This window comes from Nicotiana tomentosiformis, chromosome 5 (genome assembly GCF_000390325.3).
Source record: "Nicotiana tomentosiformis chromosome 5, ASM39032v3, whole genome shotgun sequence".
NCBI lineage: Eukaryota > Viridiplantae > Streptophyta > Magnoliopsida > Solanales > Solanaceae > Nicotiana > Nicotiana tomentosiformis.
This window is the reverse complement of record NC_090816.1, coordinates 108,097,660-108,111,229: the sequence shown is the minus strand read 5'-3', so window position 1 is coordinate 108,111,229 and position 13,570 is coordinate 108,097,660.

Below are 13,570 nucleotides of genomic sequence, written 5' to 3'. Positions count from 1 at the left end.
AAAATTTTCCTCTCAGTCCGTAGGGTTTTGTTCAATCCAAAAAGTCTGAAACCTCGAGTTTCTACTATAATAACGCTGGAATCTATCTTGGCGCCAAGAAACCCCGAGTTTTTAGTTAAACTTTTTATGGGTCCTTACAGATATATACACTTTTCAAAATAGTACGTAGGCATCATCATTTAGTTTATAAGCATATACAAGCATTGTCTCCAATCCGGCATGAGCCTCATCAATTGTATAAGGCTAAGCACTGCCTTCCCAACGCACGAGACTAAACATTGTCACCAATCTTGCACGAGATTAAGCATTGTGTCCCATTTTGCATGAGGCTAAGCACTGCCTCCTTCATTGCATAAGGCTAAGCTTTGCCTTCCCAATGCATGAGACTGAGCATTGTCTCCAATCCTGCATGAGCCTAAGCATTGTCTCTAACCTTGGATAAGATAAAGCATTGTCTCCAATATTGCACAAAACTAAGCATTGTCTCTCCTTGCATAACCACAAATGATGCAGTGTTCAAAACCTTCCATTATTCTCTTCTCTCGGTGCTAAGCGCTGCCCCCGATTTTATACAAGACTAAGCTCTGTCTTGTTTCATCTCAAGCATCATGTCTTTGCATCTCATGGGCTCAAGCATAGCCAAATTTTTCGAAGGCCTCATAGTCCGAAGGCATCATCCTCATAGCCGGAAGACACCATGCCATGGCCTGAGGATCTCTCAATATTGCACATCATTATTCAAAGGCATCATAGTTCGGGGGCACCATCTTCATCACCCGAGAACATCATTTTATGGCGTGCGAATCCCCTATCTCACAATTCATGGCCCGGGACATCACGGTCTAAGGACATCATCCTCACCGTCCAAAGACGATCTCCATAGTCCAAGGGGAATTTGCGTCATGCTTAAATTTATGCAATAATCTATATATATTTGTATGCATCGTATTTTGAGTTTGTTGGTGATCCAAGAAATAATCGTTCTCTTAACTGGAGCAATCTTCGCTCCGACTTCCATTCAACGTTCATGTCCAGCAATTATTTCAAACGTAACCAACCACCGTTTGTTGCCCATTTCCATCTGATAACCATTCAAATATCCATATCCATATCCATTCCCAGATACATTCGTTTATAATCCTGATATCATCCTATCCAGAATATCTTGTCTGTTCTTACAATAACTCCATCGGTTTATTCCACCGTTGGATCCAGGACTACACATGGCCTGATTCCTATAAAAATAGGGATATGTAGGCAGCTCAAAAACCAGGGTTCAGCCTGTATTTTTCAAAATCACCCCATTCGGTCAAAATCAGTCATCATTTCTTTACCCGACAATTCTTTCATCCTTCCCGGGTAAATAGGGGCAGCTGATGACACCCGATTTTTCCCTCATATTTTTAAATATATATATTGTCATGCCCCAACCCCAGAGAGAGCGACCAGCACTCAACCGAGTGAACCTAGTCGAGCAAGCCTATTAAACCTTTCCTACCCGACTCATTCATAATCCAAAAGGGATCGCATCACCATTTGTAAAACAGGTGAGAGATCAGTTATATAAATATATAAACGTTGCTAGTTCATTGTTTCTTATATATATTATGTCATAGTTGAGTTTCAGAAAGACAAATCGATCCAACGGCCACCCCAACATACATACATGACCCACATAAACGTCTACGGTGCCTCTAAGGATACAAAAGAGCAACAAGACAATGCCGGGAACAAGGCTCCGGCTATACCTCAAAATATGAAAACTTATACCAAAGAAGGACTACATGATCCCTTGGAGAAATGGGGCTCACAAGACTGCTGTGAGGAGAGAAAGAGAGCACCACTATCTACGATCGGCACTATCTGCGATGGAACCACCTGCATCCATTCAAAGATTTAGCACCCCGGGCAAAAGGGACGTTAGTAGTGTCAAATAGTACTAGTATGTAAGGCAAACACCAATCTTAGTAGAATAAACAGTGAAACAAGGAGGTGGCAGTCATAATAATCAATAAGTACTTCACACAAATACAAAGAAACACCAAGTAAAGACCACATATTTTCCCATTCAATCTTTCCATCTTTTTAGGTTAATAATCTTTAGTGCCAAAGCTAAAACTCACAATGGCACCGTGTTTTTACAGGGAGTCCGGTCTCGGCCCGACCAGCTAAGTCATCTCAAGTGAGACATATCCATATCCACCATGTAAATCAATAATTCCAACACAAATGCCACCATGTGTACAACATGGCATCCGTTCTCGGCCCGATCGGCTAAGCCATCCTACTTGAGACATAATCTCATTCAATTGTTCACTCAATTCACTTCTCTTTCCCATGTATCGTTACATGGCACAAACAACCTCATTTATTAAGTAGTTCTTGGCACTTGTGAACATTTTACAATTCGAGTCTTTCCCTTTTTATTCGTTCAGATAACATCATCATTCATGTCGATAAGTACCATCACATAAGGCATTTCACACATAATGGAAGGAGCTTGGAAAATCATAATTACGTTCTCAAATACCATGATGACACGGTAACTATCTAAAGTAATTAGGGAACATGAATCTTTCAATCCAACACACTAAGGCAAAAATTTCTTGTATGATCAAGTTGGAACTTACACCCATTATTCGGACACTAGGAGTTCGATTCTAGGAAAAAGAGAGTTAGCCATACATACCTCAATTGCGTTTCATTAGACTCTATAATTATCCGTAACCCTTAGCATCCTTAATATATTTTAGCAATATACAAATTGAACCCAGAATTAGGAAAACGTTCATGGTTCTAGCTCACTTTATCCCTACACTCTTTATCACACATGCATGTAAGATAAACCACCCTCATACCCATGAAGTATAACACTAGTACCCCATTATAGCTATGTTTCAACTTAAAAGATGGGGTGATGAAGTCTTACCTTTTTGGATGAAGAATTTGGTGCTCTACTTGAGTAATCTTTGAGTGATGGTTGAAGATTAATTGATGAAAATTTGTCCCTCCCTTTAGAACCCTATCTCTCTCACTCTAGAAATATTATAAATAAGCTTCAAAATAGACTAAAGGGGTGCTTTAGTGGAATGGGGGTCGGGTTTAAAATTAAGAAAATGGGTGCCCCGATACAGGTCTGCGGTCGCAAAGCGCCCGCAGAAATGGCCCTCAGGGGCTTGAACTTTCGGCCCAGGTATGCGACCAGTATGCGGTCCGCATAATTGTATTGCGGTCTCATAATGCACCGCAGAACTCCCTACGCAAAAATTCAAGAGGGATTATGCGATCGATATGCGGTCCGCATATCGATTATGCGGTCGCATAATCGACCGCAAATTGGCCAAACTTTCTGCTTCACTCTGCGGCCAATATGCGGTCCGCAAAGTGATTATACTGCCGTATAATGGGCCGCAGAAGTGCGTTCTTTTGCGAAAAAATTTCCGCTCAGTCCGTAGGGTATTGTTCAATCCAAAAAGTCCGAAACCCCGAGTTTCTACTATAATAACGCTGGAATCTATCTTGGCGCCACGAAACACCGAGTTTTTAGTTAAACTTTTTATGGGTCCTTACATATATATACTCTTTTCAAAATAGTACGCATGCATCATCATTTTGTTTATAAGCATATACAAGCATTTTTCATAATTTGTTTTTTTAATAATTTATAAAGGCTTTAAATCATTTTTTCATCTTATTATATAAATATCCAATAATTAACCTTAAAATTATTTTTATGATGATTTAATCATCTAAACTCATCATTTATAACAATACGAGATTTTAAATATTTTCAGTGCATTTATCATAATTACATTTGCATTTTTTGGGCCAAATTGCATATTTTGCAATAATAGCCCATATGCATGTATAATTACCTTATTTATGCAGAAAATGATTTTTTATATTTTTATAATATTAAGAAATCATTTTTAATCATCTTAGTATACAAATGATATTTTTGATATTTATTAATTACTTTTATAAATTATTTATTTATTAAACATTGGGTATTTAAAATCTGGCCCGAAACATACCTTAATTTCGTACCTAAATTACCCAATCCCAGCCTAATAACCTCTGAGGCCAAACCAAATAAACCCCAACCCAACCAATTAACCGACTCGACCCAGAACCCCCAACTAATCATGGTTGTTGATCTCCGAGATCAACGACCCATATTACCCCGTCCCTTTTAATTAACCTAATACTCCCCTAACCCTAACCACTCTTCACCACGCGCCGCCTTTGAATGCTCTCAAACCTCTCCCTTCTCTCTTCCCAAACCCTAGTCGTCTCCCCCCAACTCTCTCTCTTAATCCCACCGGACAAGGGATTATACGGTTACTTCTTGCCATATTCAACTCTCCCTTGGTACTGGAGCCTTTCTCTATACCTCTTGCCTAAACATGGCAAGAGGATCTCATCAACTTCGAACCAAAGCTGGTTCAGTTCATTGACCTTTTCCGTCTATGTTCATTCTTGTTCTTTTATGGTATGAATCTCTGTGTATTTCTGTGACTCCTACTCACCCTAAAATTAGTGTTTCAGATTCTTTTAAATCGAACCAAATCTGATTCGATTCTTTATTTTTAAAAGGTATTTCTGTCTATGATCATCTTATTCTATGCAGCATGTGATAATTACCTTTTATTTGTTTTAGATTTCTGCCGATTTGTGTACTTTACCTAAAATTAGGGTTTTGAAATTTTCTCTTTTCCTTTTTGATTTTGATTGCTTTCCTTTCTAATGTTTGACTGATGATTTTCCTTATTTGGGTGTTTGATTTCTACTGCTATATAAACCCCTCCCCACTCCATTTTTGGGACGGTCCGGAATCTTTAAGAAAAATTACTAAAAAAAAAAGGTGTGTGCTCTTTAATAATCTTATTCTGCACTTTGGTTCCTGGCTGGCTGAAAGCCAAGACCAGAAATTCTGAGTTCTTGTTCTTTTGTTGATATTCATAACATTGTGGACTTCCGTTCTTTCTTGTTTTCGCTTAACTGGTGAGTTACCAAACCTTTGTCATTTCATTTCTACTTACCTGTCATTAGCATGTGTTTTCACTTCTGAATATTGTTGTTCAATATGTTTCTAGACTGTTCTCGTATGCAATTCTGACTGACTTACTTCAATTCTAGGCCTTTCTAATCTTAAATGCTATTCCGCTTGTAGTTTGAGACATGTTTACACCTGCTTTAAGTTGATTAATTTCTTTTTTTAAGTCTGCCTAGCCTATGTGTTACTGATAGCCATCTCTTTACTGTTTAAATTTGCTACTGGAACATGCCCCCATCCCTCTTTTATATGGATTAGTTGACTAAGTATAAGTATATAAGTATATAGCACAAGTCTGTTTCTAAATTTGCTGTGATGAATGCACCCTGTTTTGATCTAGTTTTCACCATATCTTGACTTCCCAAGTAATTTCCCTTATCCTGTTAAGTTCTGATTGATATGATTCCTTCTTGTGATACTAGCATTCTATATTTAGCATAATCTGAACTCTTTACCATAAGTCTGTGTACATCAATCCTGCAAACCTGTCTTGGTAACATAAGTATTATGTGTTGAATTTGTTCTTTTGAAACTTTGCTAAAGTCTGTTCTTAAAACCCAAGCATGTTCTAATACTGTTTTTATGTGCTCAACTCGAATCTGTTTGTATCCCTCAGTGTTGTCCCTTAATCTCAGTCTATTCCTTTACTACTTAGTCTATTTTCGTTCTTATTCTTAGCCGGCTGAAAGCCAAGGCTACTTAGGTTCTGTCCTTTGACCTCCCTAGTGTGAGCACTGCTCAGGGTCCAATTGAGACCCTTGTGAACTCTAACACACTAGGATTTGATCCCTAATCCCTCCTCTGAACTATTCTTGTTAACCACCCTAGTGTGAGCACTGCCCTAGGCTATTGAAGCCCTTGGGAACTCTGACACACTAGGGCCTTGGTTCTATATGCTCAACTCTATCTTGTGCTCAATGGGTGAATCATTCAACTCCCGGCTGCTGTATGCCTATGAGTGTGTAACTTGGAGACTGTTGTAAAGGCCAGGCCTGCCCAGATGTATTTTGGGCCTGTTGTGGGTTCCCTATAGTTATTCTCCTATGTATTTCATGCTATTCATTATGGATTTGTAATAATTATTATAATAACATTTTGGGGTATTGGTAAAATTGGGAAAGGGGATTTATCTTACAATTGCATTGATATGGGTAGAAATCCTGCCTATAGGTTCATCACTTAGCTGAAATGTGTTATTATGTTCAAATATGTTCCGCTGTCATGTGTTAGAGATCATGCCTATAGGTATTCTATTTTGCTCAAAATGTGTTACTTTCCAGTTATTATAGAAATCTTGCCTATAAGTATCCTATCTTACTCAAATATGTGTTAGAAATCTTGACTATAGTTTCTCTATTTGGTCCAAATGTGTTCTACTTTTACCTGTTAGAAACCATGCCTATAGCGTATTGAACGATTAATATCTCAATGTGCGCATAGGATTTTGTTTACATACGGCTTATTCTACAAATTAGATGGCATGCCTATAGGATCTAAAAAACCAGTTTTAATTATAGAAATCATTCCTATAGGGTCTAAATCAGTCTTGATTATTGTCCTGCTCGTTTCTTTTAAGCAATATTAGAAATCATGCCTATAGGACTGAATTAAGCAATTTAGAACATATTCTTGTGATTACCATTGTTACTTACTGCACGAATCACCTAGAAATCATGCCTATAGGTTTAATCTCTTATGCTTATAATCAGTAGGCAACTATATAGGCTTTAGAAATTGTATTAAAAGAAAGGCTTTTACACATGAAGCTACCCGCTTATAAAATCCAGAATCACATAGAGATCATGCCTATAGGGTTCTGCGACATTAACTTATTAAAATCTGCAACTGTCAATGTTAGTTAGTTCGCATGCATTTGTTGCCTAAATGCGGAGGCCATTGTGTGCCTATACATGAAAGTTATAAATGTTGTGCTTGTCGCCTAGTATTTTTTCTTTTGAGCAACCTAATTTAAGGTTTAGAACCACCTTGAAATAGAGGTCCAAATTCCTCGTTGACCATAAGCATGGGACGGGTAGTGCACGCATAGAGTATGACTAGAATTGACTAGTGCGCTTTAGGTAAACAACTTAAAGATAGTAATCGGGTAGCAGGAGATGATAGTTTGTGCCCGCTGAATAATATGAGTAACACCCCATCTTGAGGGAGTTACGAAGTATTATTTATGTTGCACGGGGTGATCCTTTAGGATTAAAAAAACTTAGGACCCCCCAACCTTTGTTTTAAAGTCAATCATTTTATTTTATTTGCCCAATTTTGTCTCTTTTCCTTGCTTGGACTAATTCATATAATTCGAGTTAGGACAGGACCCACCGAAGTGGACATCGTGGAGTGCCTAACACCTTCTCCTCAAGGTAATTTGAGCCCTTACCCGATCTTTGGTGATGCAACTGGTTAAACCAGAGTTATCTGCAAATAGGTGCCCTAACGCAACTTAAATCCTTTAGGTGGCGACTCTCTCTTTTAACACCCCTTCCTTTATAAGAAGTTATCACAAGTCGAAGCCCAATTTCACCAGAAAGAAAGGGGCGCGACACCTAGAACACAAAGAGATATACAGAATGAAAAATACTGAACATTTTAAGAGTTAAAGGCACTAACCAGTAGCAAAATTAGACGAGCAAAAGAATAAAGATTTTATAATAATGGTAGCAAGAACCCCAAATCTCCGATGCTTTATAGTTCACAAGAGCCTCGTAAGGGTCCCGAGCAGTGCTTGCATCGGAGGAGATTGATAATATTATGGCCTTGGCTTTCAGCTAGCCAAAGAGCCAAGTGTTTCAGAGAAGATGAACGACTGAGGAAAATATATTGAGTGCAATAGTCGTGAAAACTTTCTTGTCCTCTAGAGGGAAATTGGAGAGGGTTTTATATAGTAATGGAAATCAAGAAAACAAACAAGGAAACACTGTAAAATCAAATATAAATAAGGAAATAATAAGATGCAGAATCAATTTAATCAGATTAGGATAAAAATTAGGTAAACCCTAGTTCATGATGGAGAACCAAAAAATAGTCAAAAATCTCACTGAATCGAACCCGTACGACCTTGCCATGATGCATATGGACGAAATATCATCCAAATACCGAAGGGTGAAGCTCTTATCCCTTGATTCAGAGATTGATGTTTGCCAAAAATGGGGCAAATACTAAGTAATACCACAATTTTATAAGTAATACTGAGGTAACACATAAAAGGTAAGAAAATCACAGAAGGAATCCATGATTAAACCTGATTCGGAGAAGATTGAGAAAGGTCGGCTAAGGTTTCTAAAGGAGAGGGGAGAGCTTTTAGAGGCGGTGGACGGGTGAAATGGGTTAGGGTTTTTTGGGTGAGGGGATATAAAGTTATGAGTAGGTTAATTATGGTATGTTGATCATTTGAGATCAACGACCAAGATCAAAAGGGGAAGCGGGGCGGGTTATTTTAAAGGGTACCGACCGGGTTGGGGAATTAGAGGTCGTTTGTCTTGGGCTTGGGGATTGGGCCAGGGATTTGGGTCTTGTTTGGTCTGAAAATTAGCTCAAATATTAGGGTCAGCTTTTAAATAAAAGATTAAAATAGAAATAATTTAATGACAAATAGTTAAATAAATATATAAAAATTCTATTTATGAAAATTAATACTTAAAAATAATAGTAGAAGATTATAAAAATATAAAATATTATTTTGACCTTGAATAAAATGACAAATGCAATACAATTGCAAAATATAAGCTATTATTGTAAGATTGTCCGAATAGCCTACAAATACCAATGTAATTATATGAAATGAAGTAAAAATATTGGAAGCATGTATATAGGTGCAAATAATAGTTTGGATGATTAAGTCATCACAAGAAATAGTTTAAAGAAACAATTGGTAAATATTCAAGTAATTTAAATGCAAGAAAATTAATTTTAAATAGAAATGCAGAATGACATTTTGAAAGTATACATGCCATTTGAAAAAATATGAGGGCAAAATTGGGTATCAACAACTGCCCCTCTTTACCCTGAAATGATGAAAGAGTTATTGGGTAAAGAAATTAATGACTGATTTTGGCCGAATTAAATGGGGAATGATGTGATTTGAAAAATGGAGACCGAACCCTGGTTCCTGAGCTACCTGCATATCCCTCATATTACGGGAATCAGGCTGTGTGTAGTTCTGGATCCAACGGTGAACGAAACCGATGGAGTTGTTATAGGAATGGTTGTATGTTTCGAAAAGGGTTCTTTTGGATAGGATAGTATTAGATGAATTTATGCGAAGTCATGAATGTGAATTTGAAACGTCAAGGGTATGTCATGAGGCAGGTATCTAAATGTTCATAGAGTAAAAGGTAAGCAATTACTGGTAATCGGTTACGTTTGAAGCGATTGAAGGATGTGAACGTTGCGAACGTTGCGAACGGAAGCCTGAGCAAAGATTGATCCTGTTTGTAGAACGGTTACCTCCTGCATTACCTGCAAAACTTAAAATATGGTACAGACGAATATATATATGGGATATTGAGAAAATTTAAACGTGATGTAAATTCCTCTTGGACGATAAAGATGATATCCTTAGACCATGACGTCCTGGGCCATAAAGCGTATGATAAGGGATTCACAGGGTATGAAATGGTGTTCTCGGGCTATGAGGATGGTGCCTCTAGACTATGACGCCTTTGAATAATGATGCGCAGTTTCGAGAGATCCTCAGGCCAAGGAATGATGTCTTTCGGCTTTGAGGATGATTCCTTCAGACTATGACACTTTTTAACAAAATGACGATGTTTCAGCCAATGAAATGCAAGGATATGGCAGTATATATTGTTTCATAAAAGAAACAAGTGATTCTTGGTTATATGCGAGGACGAGACAAGACAAGGCTTAGTCTTATATGATATGAGGGCAGTGCTTAGCCAGATTTGAAGGAGGAAGTAAATGCTTAGTCTCATGCACGAAAAAGCAGTGCTTAGCCTTATGTAGAGGATGGAGACGACACTTAGTCTGACGCAAGGAAAGGCAATGCTTAGCCTTATGCAGTGTAGTGGAGACAATATTTAGTCCTATGCAAAAAAAGGCAATGCTTAGCCTTATGCAAGTAAAGGCAGTGCTTAGTCTTATGCAATTACAGAGGAAATGCTTAGCCTCATGCAAGGAGTGGAGACAATGCTTAGTCTCATGCAAGGAAAGGCAATGCTTAGCCTTATGCGAGAAAAGCAAAGGATAGCTTTGAGAGGTATCAGTATTTCTTAGCTTGATGTGTTGCGTTTGGCAACCTTGTCGTTATAAAGATAGTGATTTTGATGTGTGTATATATTTGCGAATATTCCTTTTGTGTTCATTGTGCCTTCATTCAAAGAAAAATTATGAGTTTTGCGGGGGAAAGGTTGGTTCGTGCTCTTGACTCCTTGCCTTGCCTTCTCACTTGTCTTGCAGTCCTGTTTGAGTTACCTTGGATAGCATCCAGCTGTTATAGAAACAAAGTTTTCGAAAAATATGTATGCATTTGACAAATTATTTGCAAAAATATAATTGCTTGAAATGTATTGTAGTATGTAAGATCAAATAATTTAGATGAGCCGGTGCTTGTGACACATTTAGAGACATTGCAACCTTTTTTTTTTTTTTGAATTTTGAGGGTCCTCCTCAAAATTCTAGCCCAGTTTAAATGCATACTTCTGACAATACTCATTGGTTGTTCCATACACGACGAAGTCGACTGAACTTGCGATCTTGCCCCTAGTTTAGGAAAATGAATATTTTATTAAGATGCGACCGAACCCAAAGGGATGCCTATGTATCCCCTCTTAAATGGTAATCAGGTCAAGCGTGGTTCAGTTACATAAAGCAAAGAAGTGCAAACAATCCTAAACATAGTATCTTTTCACTACGTCTGAGTTGATAGGTTTTGGCCAAATCTCTCCGTCCATTTATGCAAGTATAAGTGCTCCTTCTGTCAGTACCCGCTGAACCATATAGGGACTCTGCCAATTAGGTGAAAACTTACCTTTGGTTTCATCTTGATGTGGGAAGATTCATTTTAGCACCAAATTCCCCGGTGTAAATTGCCTCGGTCTGACCCTTTTGTTGAAGGATCTTGCCATCCTGTTCTGATAGAGCTGACCGTGGCACACCGCATTCATTCTTTTACCATCAATTAGAGCTAGTTGTTCGAAGAAGCTCTGTACCCATTCTGCATCGCTGGGCTCAACCTCTTTATAATTCTTAAATAAGGGATTTCTACCTCGGCAGGAATAACCGCTTCAGTACCGCAAACCAATAGGTAGGGAGTTGACGCAGTAGATGTGCAAACCATGGTACGATACTCGAGCATAGAAAATGGCAGCTTCTCGTGCCATTCTTTGTAATTATGTACCATTTTCCTTAGTATCTTCTTGATGTTTTTGTTGGCGGCTTTTACAACTTCATTCATTTGCAGCCTGTATGCTATGGAATTCTTATGCTTGATCTTGAAATTTTCACACATGGACTTCATTAGATCATTATTGAGATTGGCGCCATTGTCGAAGAGGATTGACTCTGGCACTCCGAACCGACAAATAATGCAATCCCGAACAAATTTTGCGATGACTTTCATAGTTACAGCTTTGTAAAATGTGGCTTCGACCCATTTTGTGAAGTTGTCAATGGCCACTAGAATGAACTTATGAACATTTGAAGAAGCGGGTTCGATTGGATCGATGACATCCATCCCCCAAGCGGAGAAAGGCCAGGGCACACTTGTTGCGTTGAGTTTATTGGGTGGCACATGTATCATATCGGCGTGTATCTAGCATTGGTGAAATTGTTTAACATATTTGATGCAGTCTGTTTCATAGTCATCCAGAAATACCCTGCTCTTAGTATTTTCTTGGCTAAAACGAAGCCATTCATGTGCGGTCCGCAAGTTCCGACATGTATTTCCTCGAGCAACCTAGTTGTTTTCTTAGCATCGACACAACGTAGTTGTACCGACTCGGCTAGTCGTTTTGAATATTATAACCCTATTGCCCCATTTACTGCGTAAGTTATGATTTATAGTTGTTTTATGACTTACCAGGTTAGTTGGTTCGGGTCCGGAAGAAATTCGGAGTGAAATGAGATACTTAGTCTCATAATTAAAAATTTAAGTTAGAAAAGTTGGTCGGATGTGGACTTATGTATAAATGACCTCAGATTTGAATTTTAATGATTTTAATAGCTCCGTATGGTGATTTTGGACGTAGGAGGTCCGTAGAGGAATTAGGCCTCAAATGAAGAAAGTTGAATTTTTGGGAAGTTTGACCGGGGATTTGATTTTTGATATCGGGGTCTAAATCCGATTTATGACTTGTGTACAAAATTTGAGGTCAATCGGACGTGATTTGATAGGTTTCGGTGTTGTTTATAGAAATTGAAAGTTTCAAAGTTCATTAGGCTTGAATTGAGGTGTAATTCGTGGTTTTAGTATTGTTTGAGGTGATTTGAGGGTTCGACTAGGTTCGTATCTGATATCCGTATACGCGATCGTGTAAATGCGTCTGCGATCGCGTAGGCTTAGTTAGTCAGTAGAGGTTTTGTGCTTCGCGATCACGTGGGGATATCCGTGATCGCATAAGGTTAATTGAGGGTTGTTGCGTTCTGTGCTTCGCGACCGCGGGATGCGATCACATAGCTTTGAGATTTTTATACTCGCAAATGAGTGAAGAAGGTCGCGCTCGCGTAGAGTAAGTGTAGCGGAGGTATAAGTCACTAGTTTTGTGCTTCGCGATGGTGTGGACAAGTCCGCGATCGCGTAGGTCTGTGATGTTGTGCATCGTGATCGCGTGGGAAACATGGGCTGTGAAAAACTGTTCTTCGCGATCGCGTGGCAATGTTCGCGATCGTGTAGAGCAAAGGACTGGATAGAGAGTTTAAGTTCTGAATCCATTTTTGACGGATTGGAGCTCGGGAAGAGGCGAGTTTTGGGATATTTTGAGAGGAAACAATGGGGTAAGTATTCTTAATTAAATATTGGTTAAATTACCTAAATCCATGGTTATTTTTAACATTTAATCAGTGAATTAAGTTGGAAAATTGTGAAAACCCTCTTGGTTTAATTTGGGTATTTGAGGGTCGAGTTAATGTCGGATTTGAATAAAATTTGTATGGTTGGACTCGTGGTTGAATGGGCGTTCATATTTTGTAACTTTTGTCAGGTTCGGAGACGTTGCGAATTTTGAGCTAATTTTCGGATTTTTATGGATAACTAGTATTTTCTTATGGAATTAATTCCAATAAATTTTATTGACTGAATCGTATTATTTGTGGCTAGATTCGAGGTGTTTGGAGGCCAATTCATGAGGAAATGACATTGTAGAATAAAGAATTTCACGGTTTGAGGTAAGTAACAGTTATAAATCTTTTCCTGAGGGTATGAAACCCCGGATTTTGTGTCATGTGATTATTTTGGAGGTGACACACATGCTAGGTGATGGGCGTGTGGGCGTGCGCCGAGGGGATTGTGTCTTGATCCATCCCGTAGAAACTGTAAAGTTGAATAAC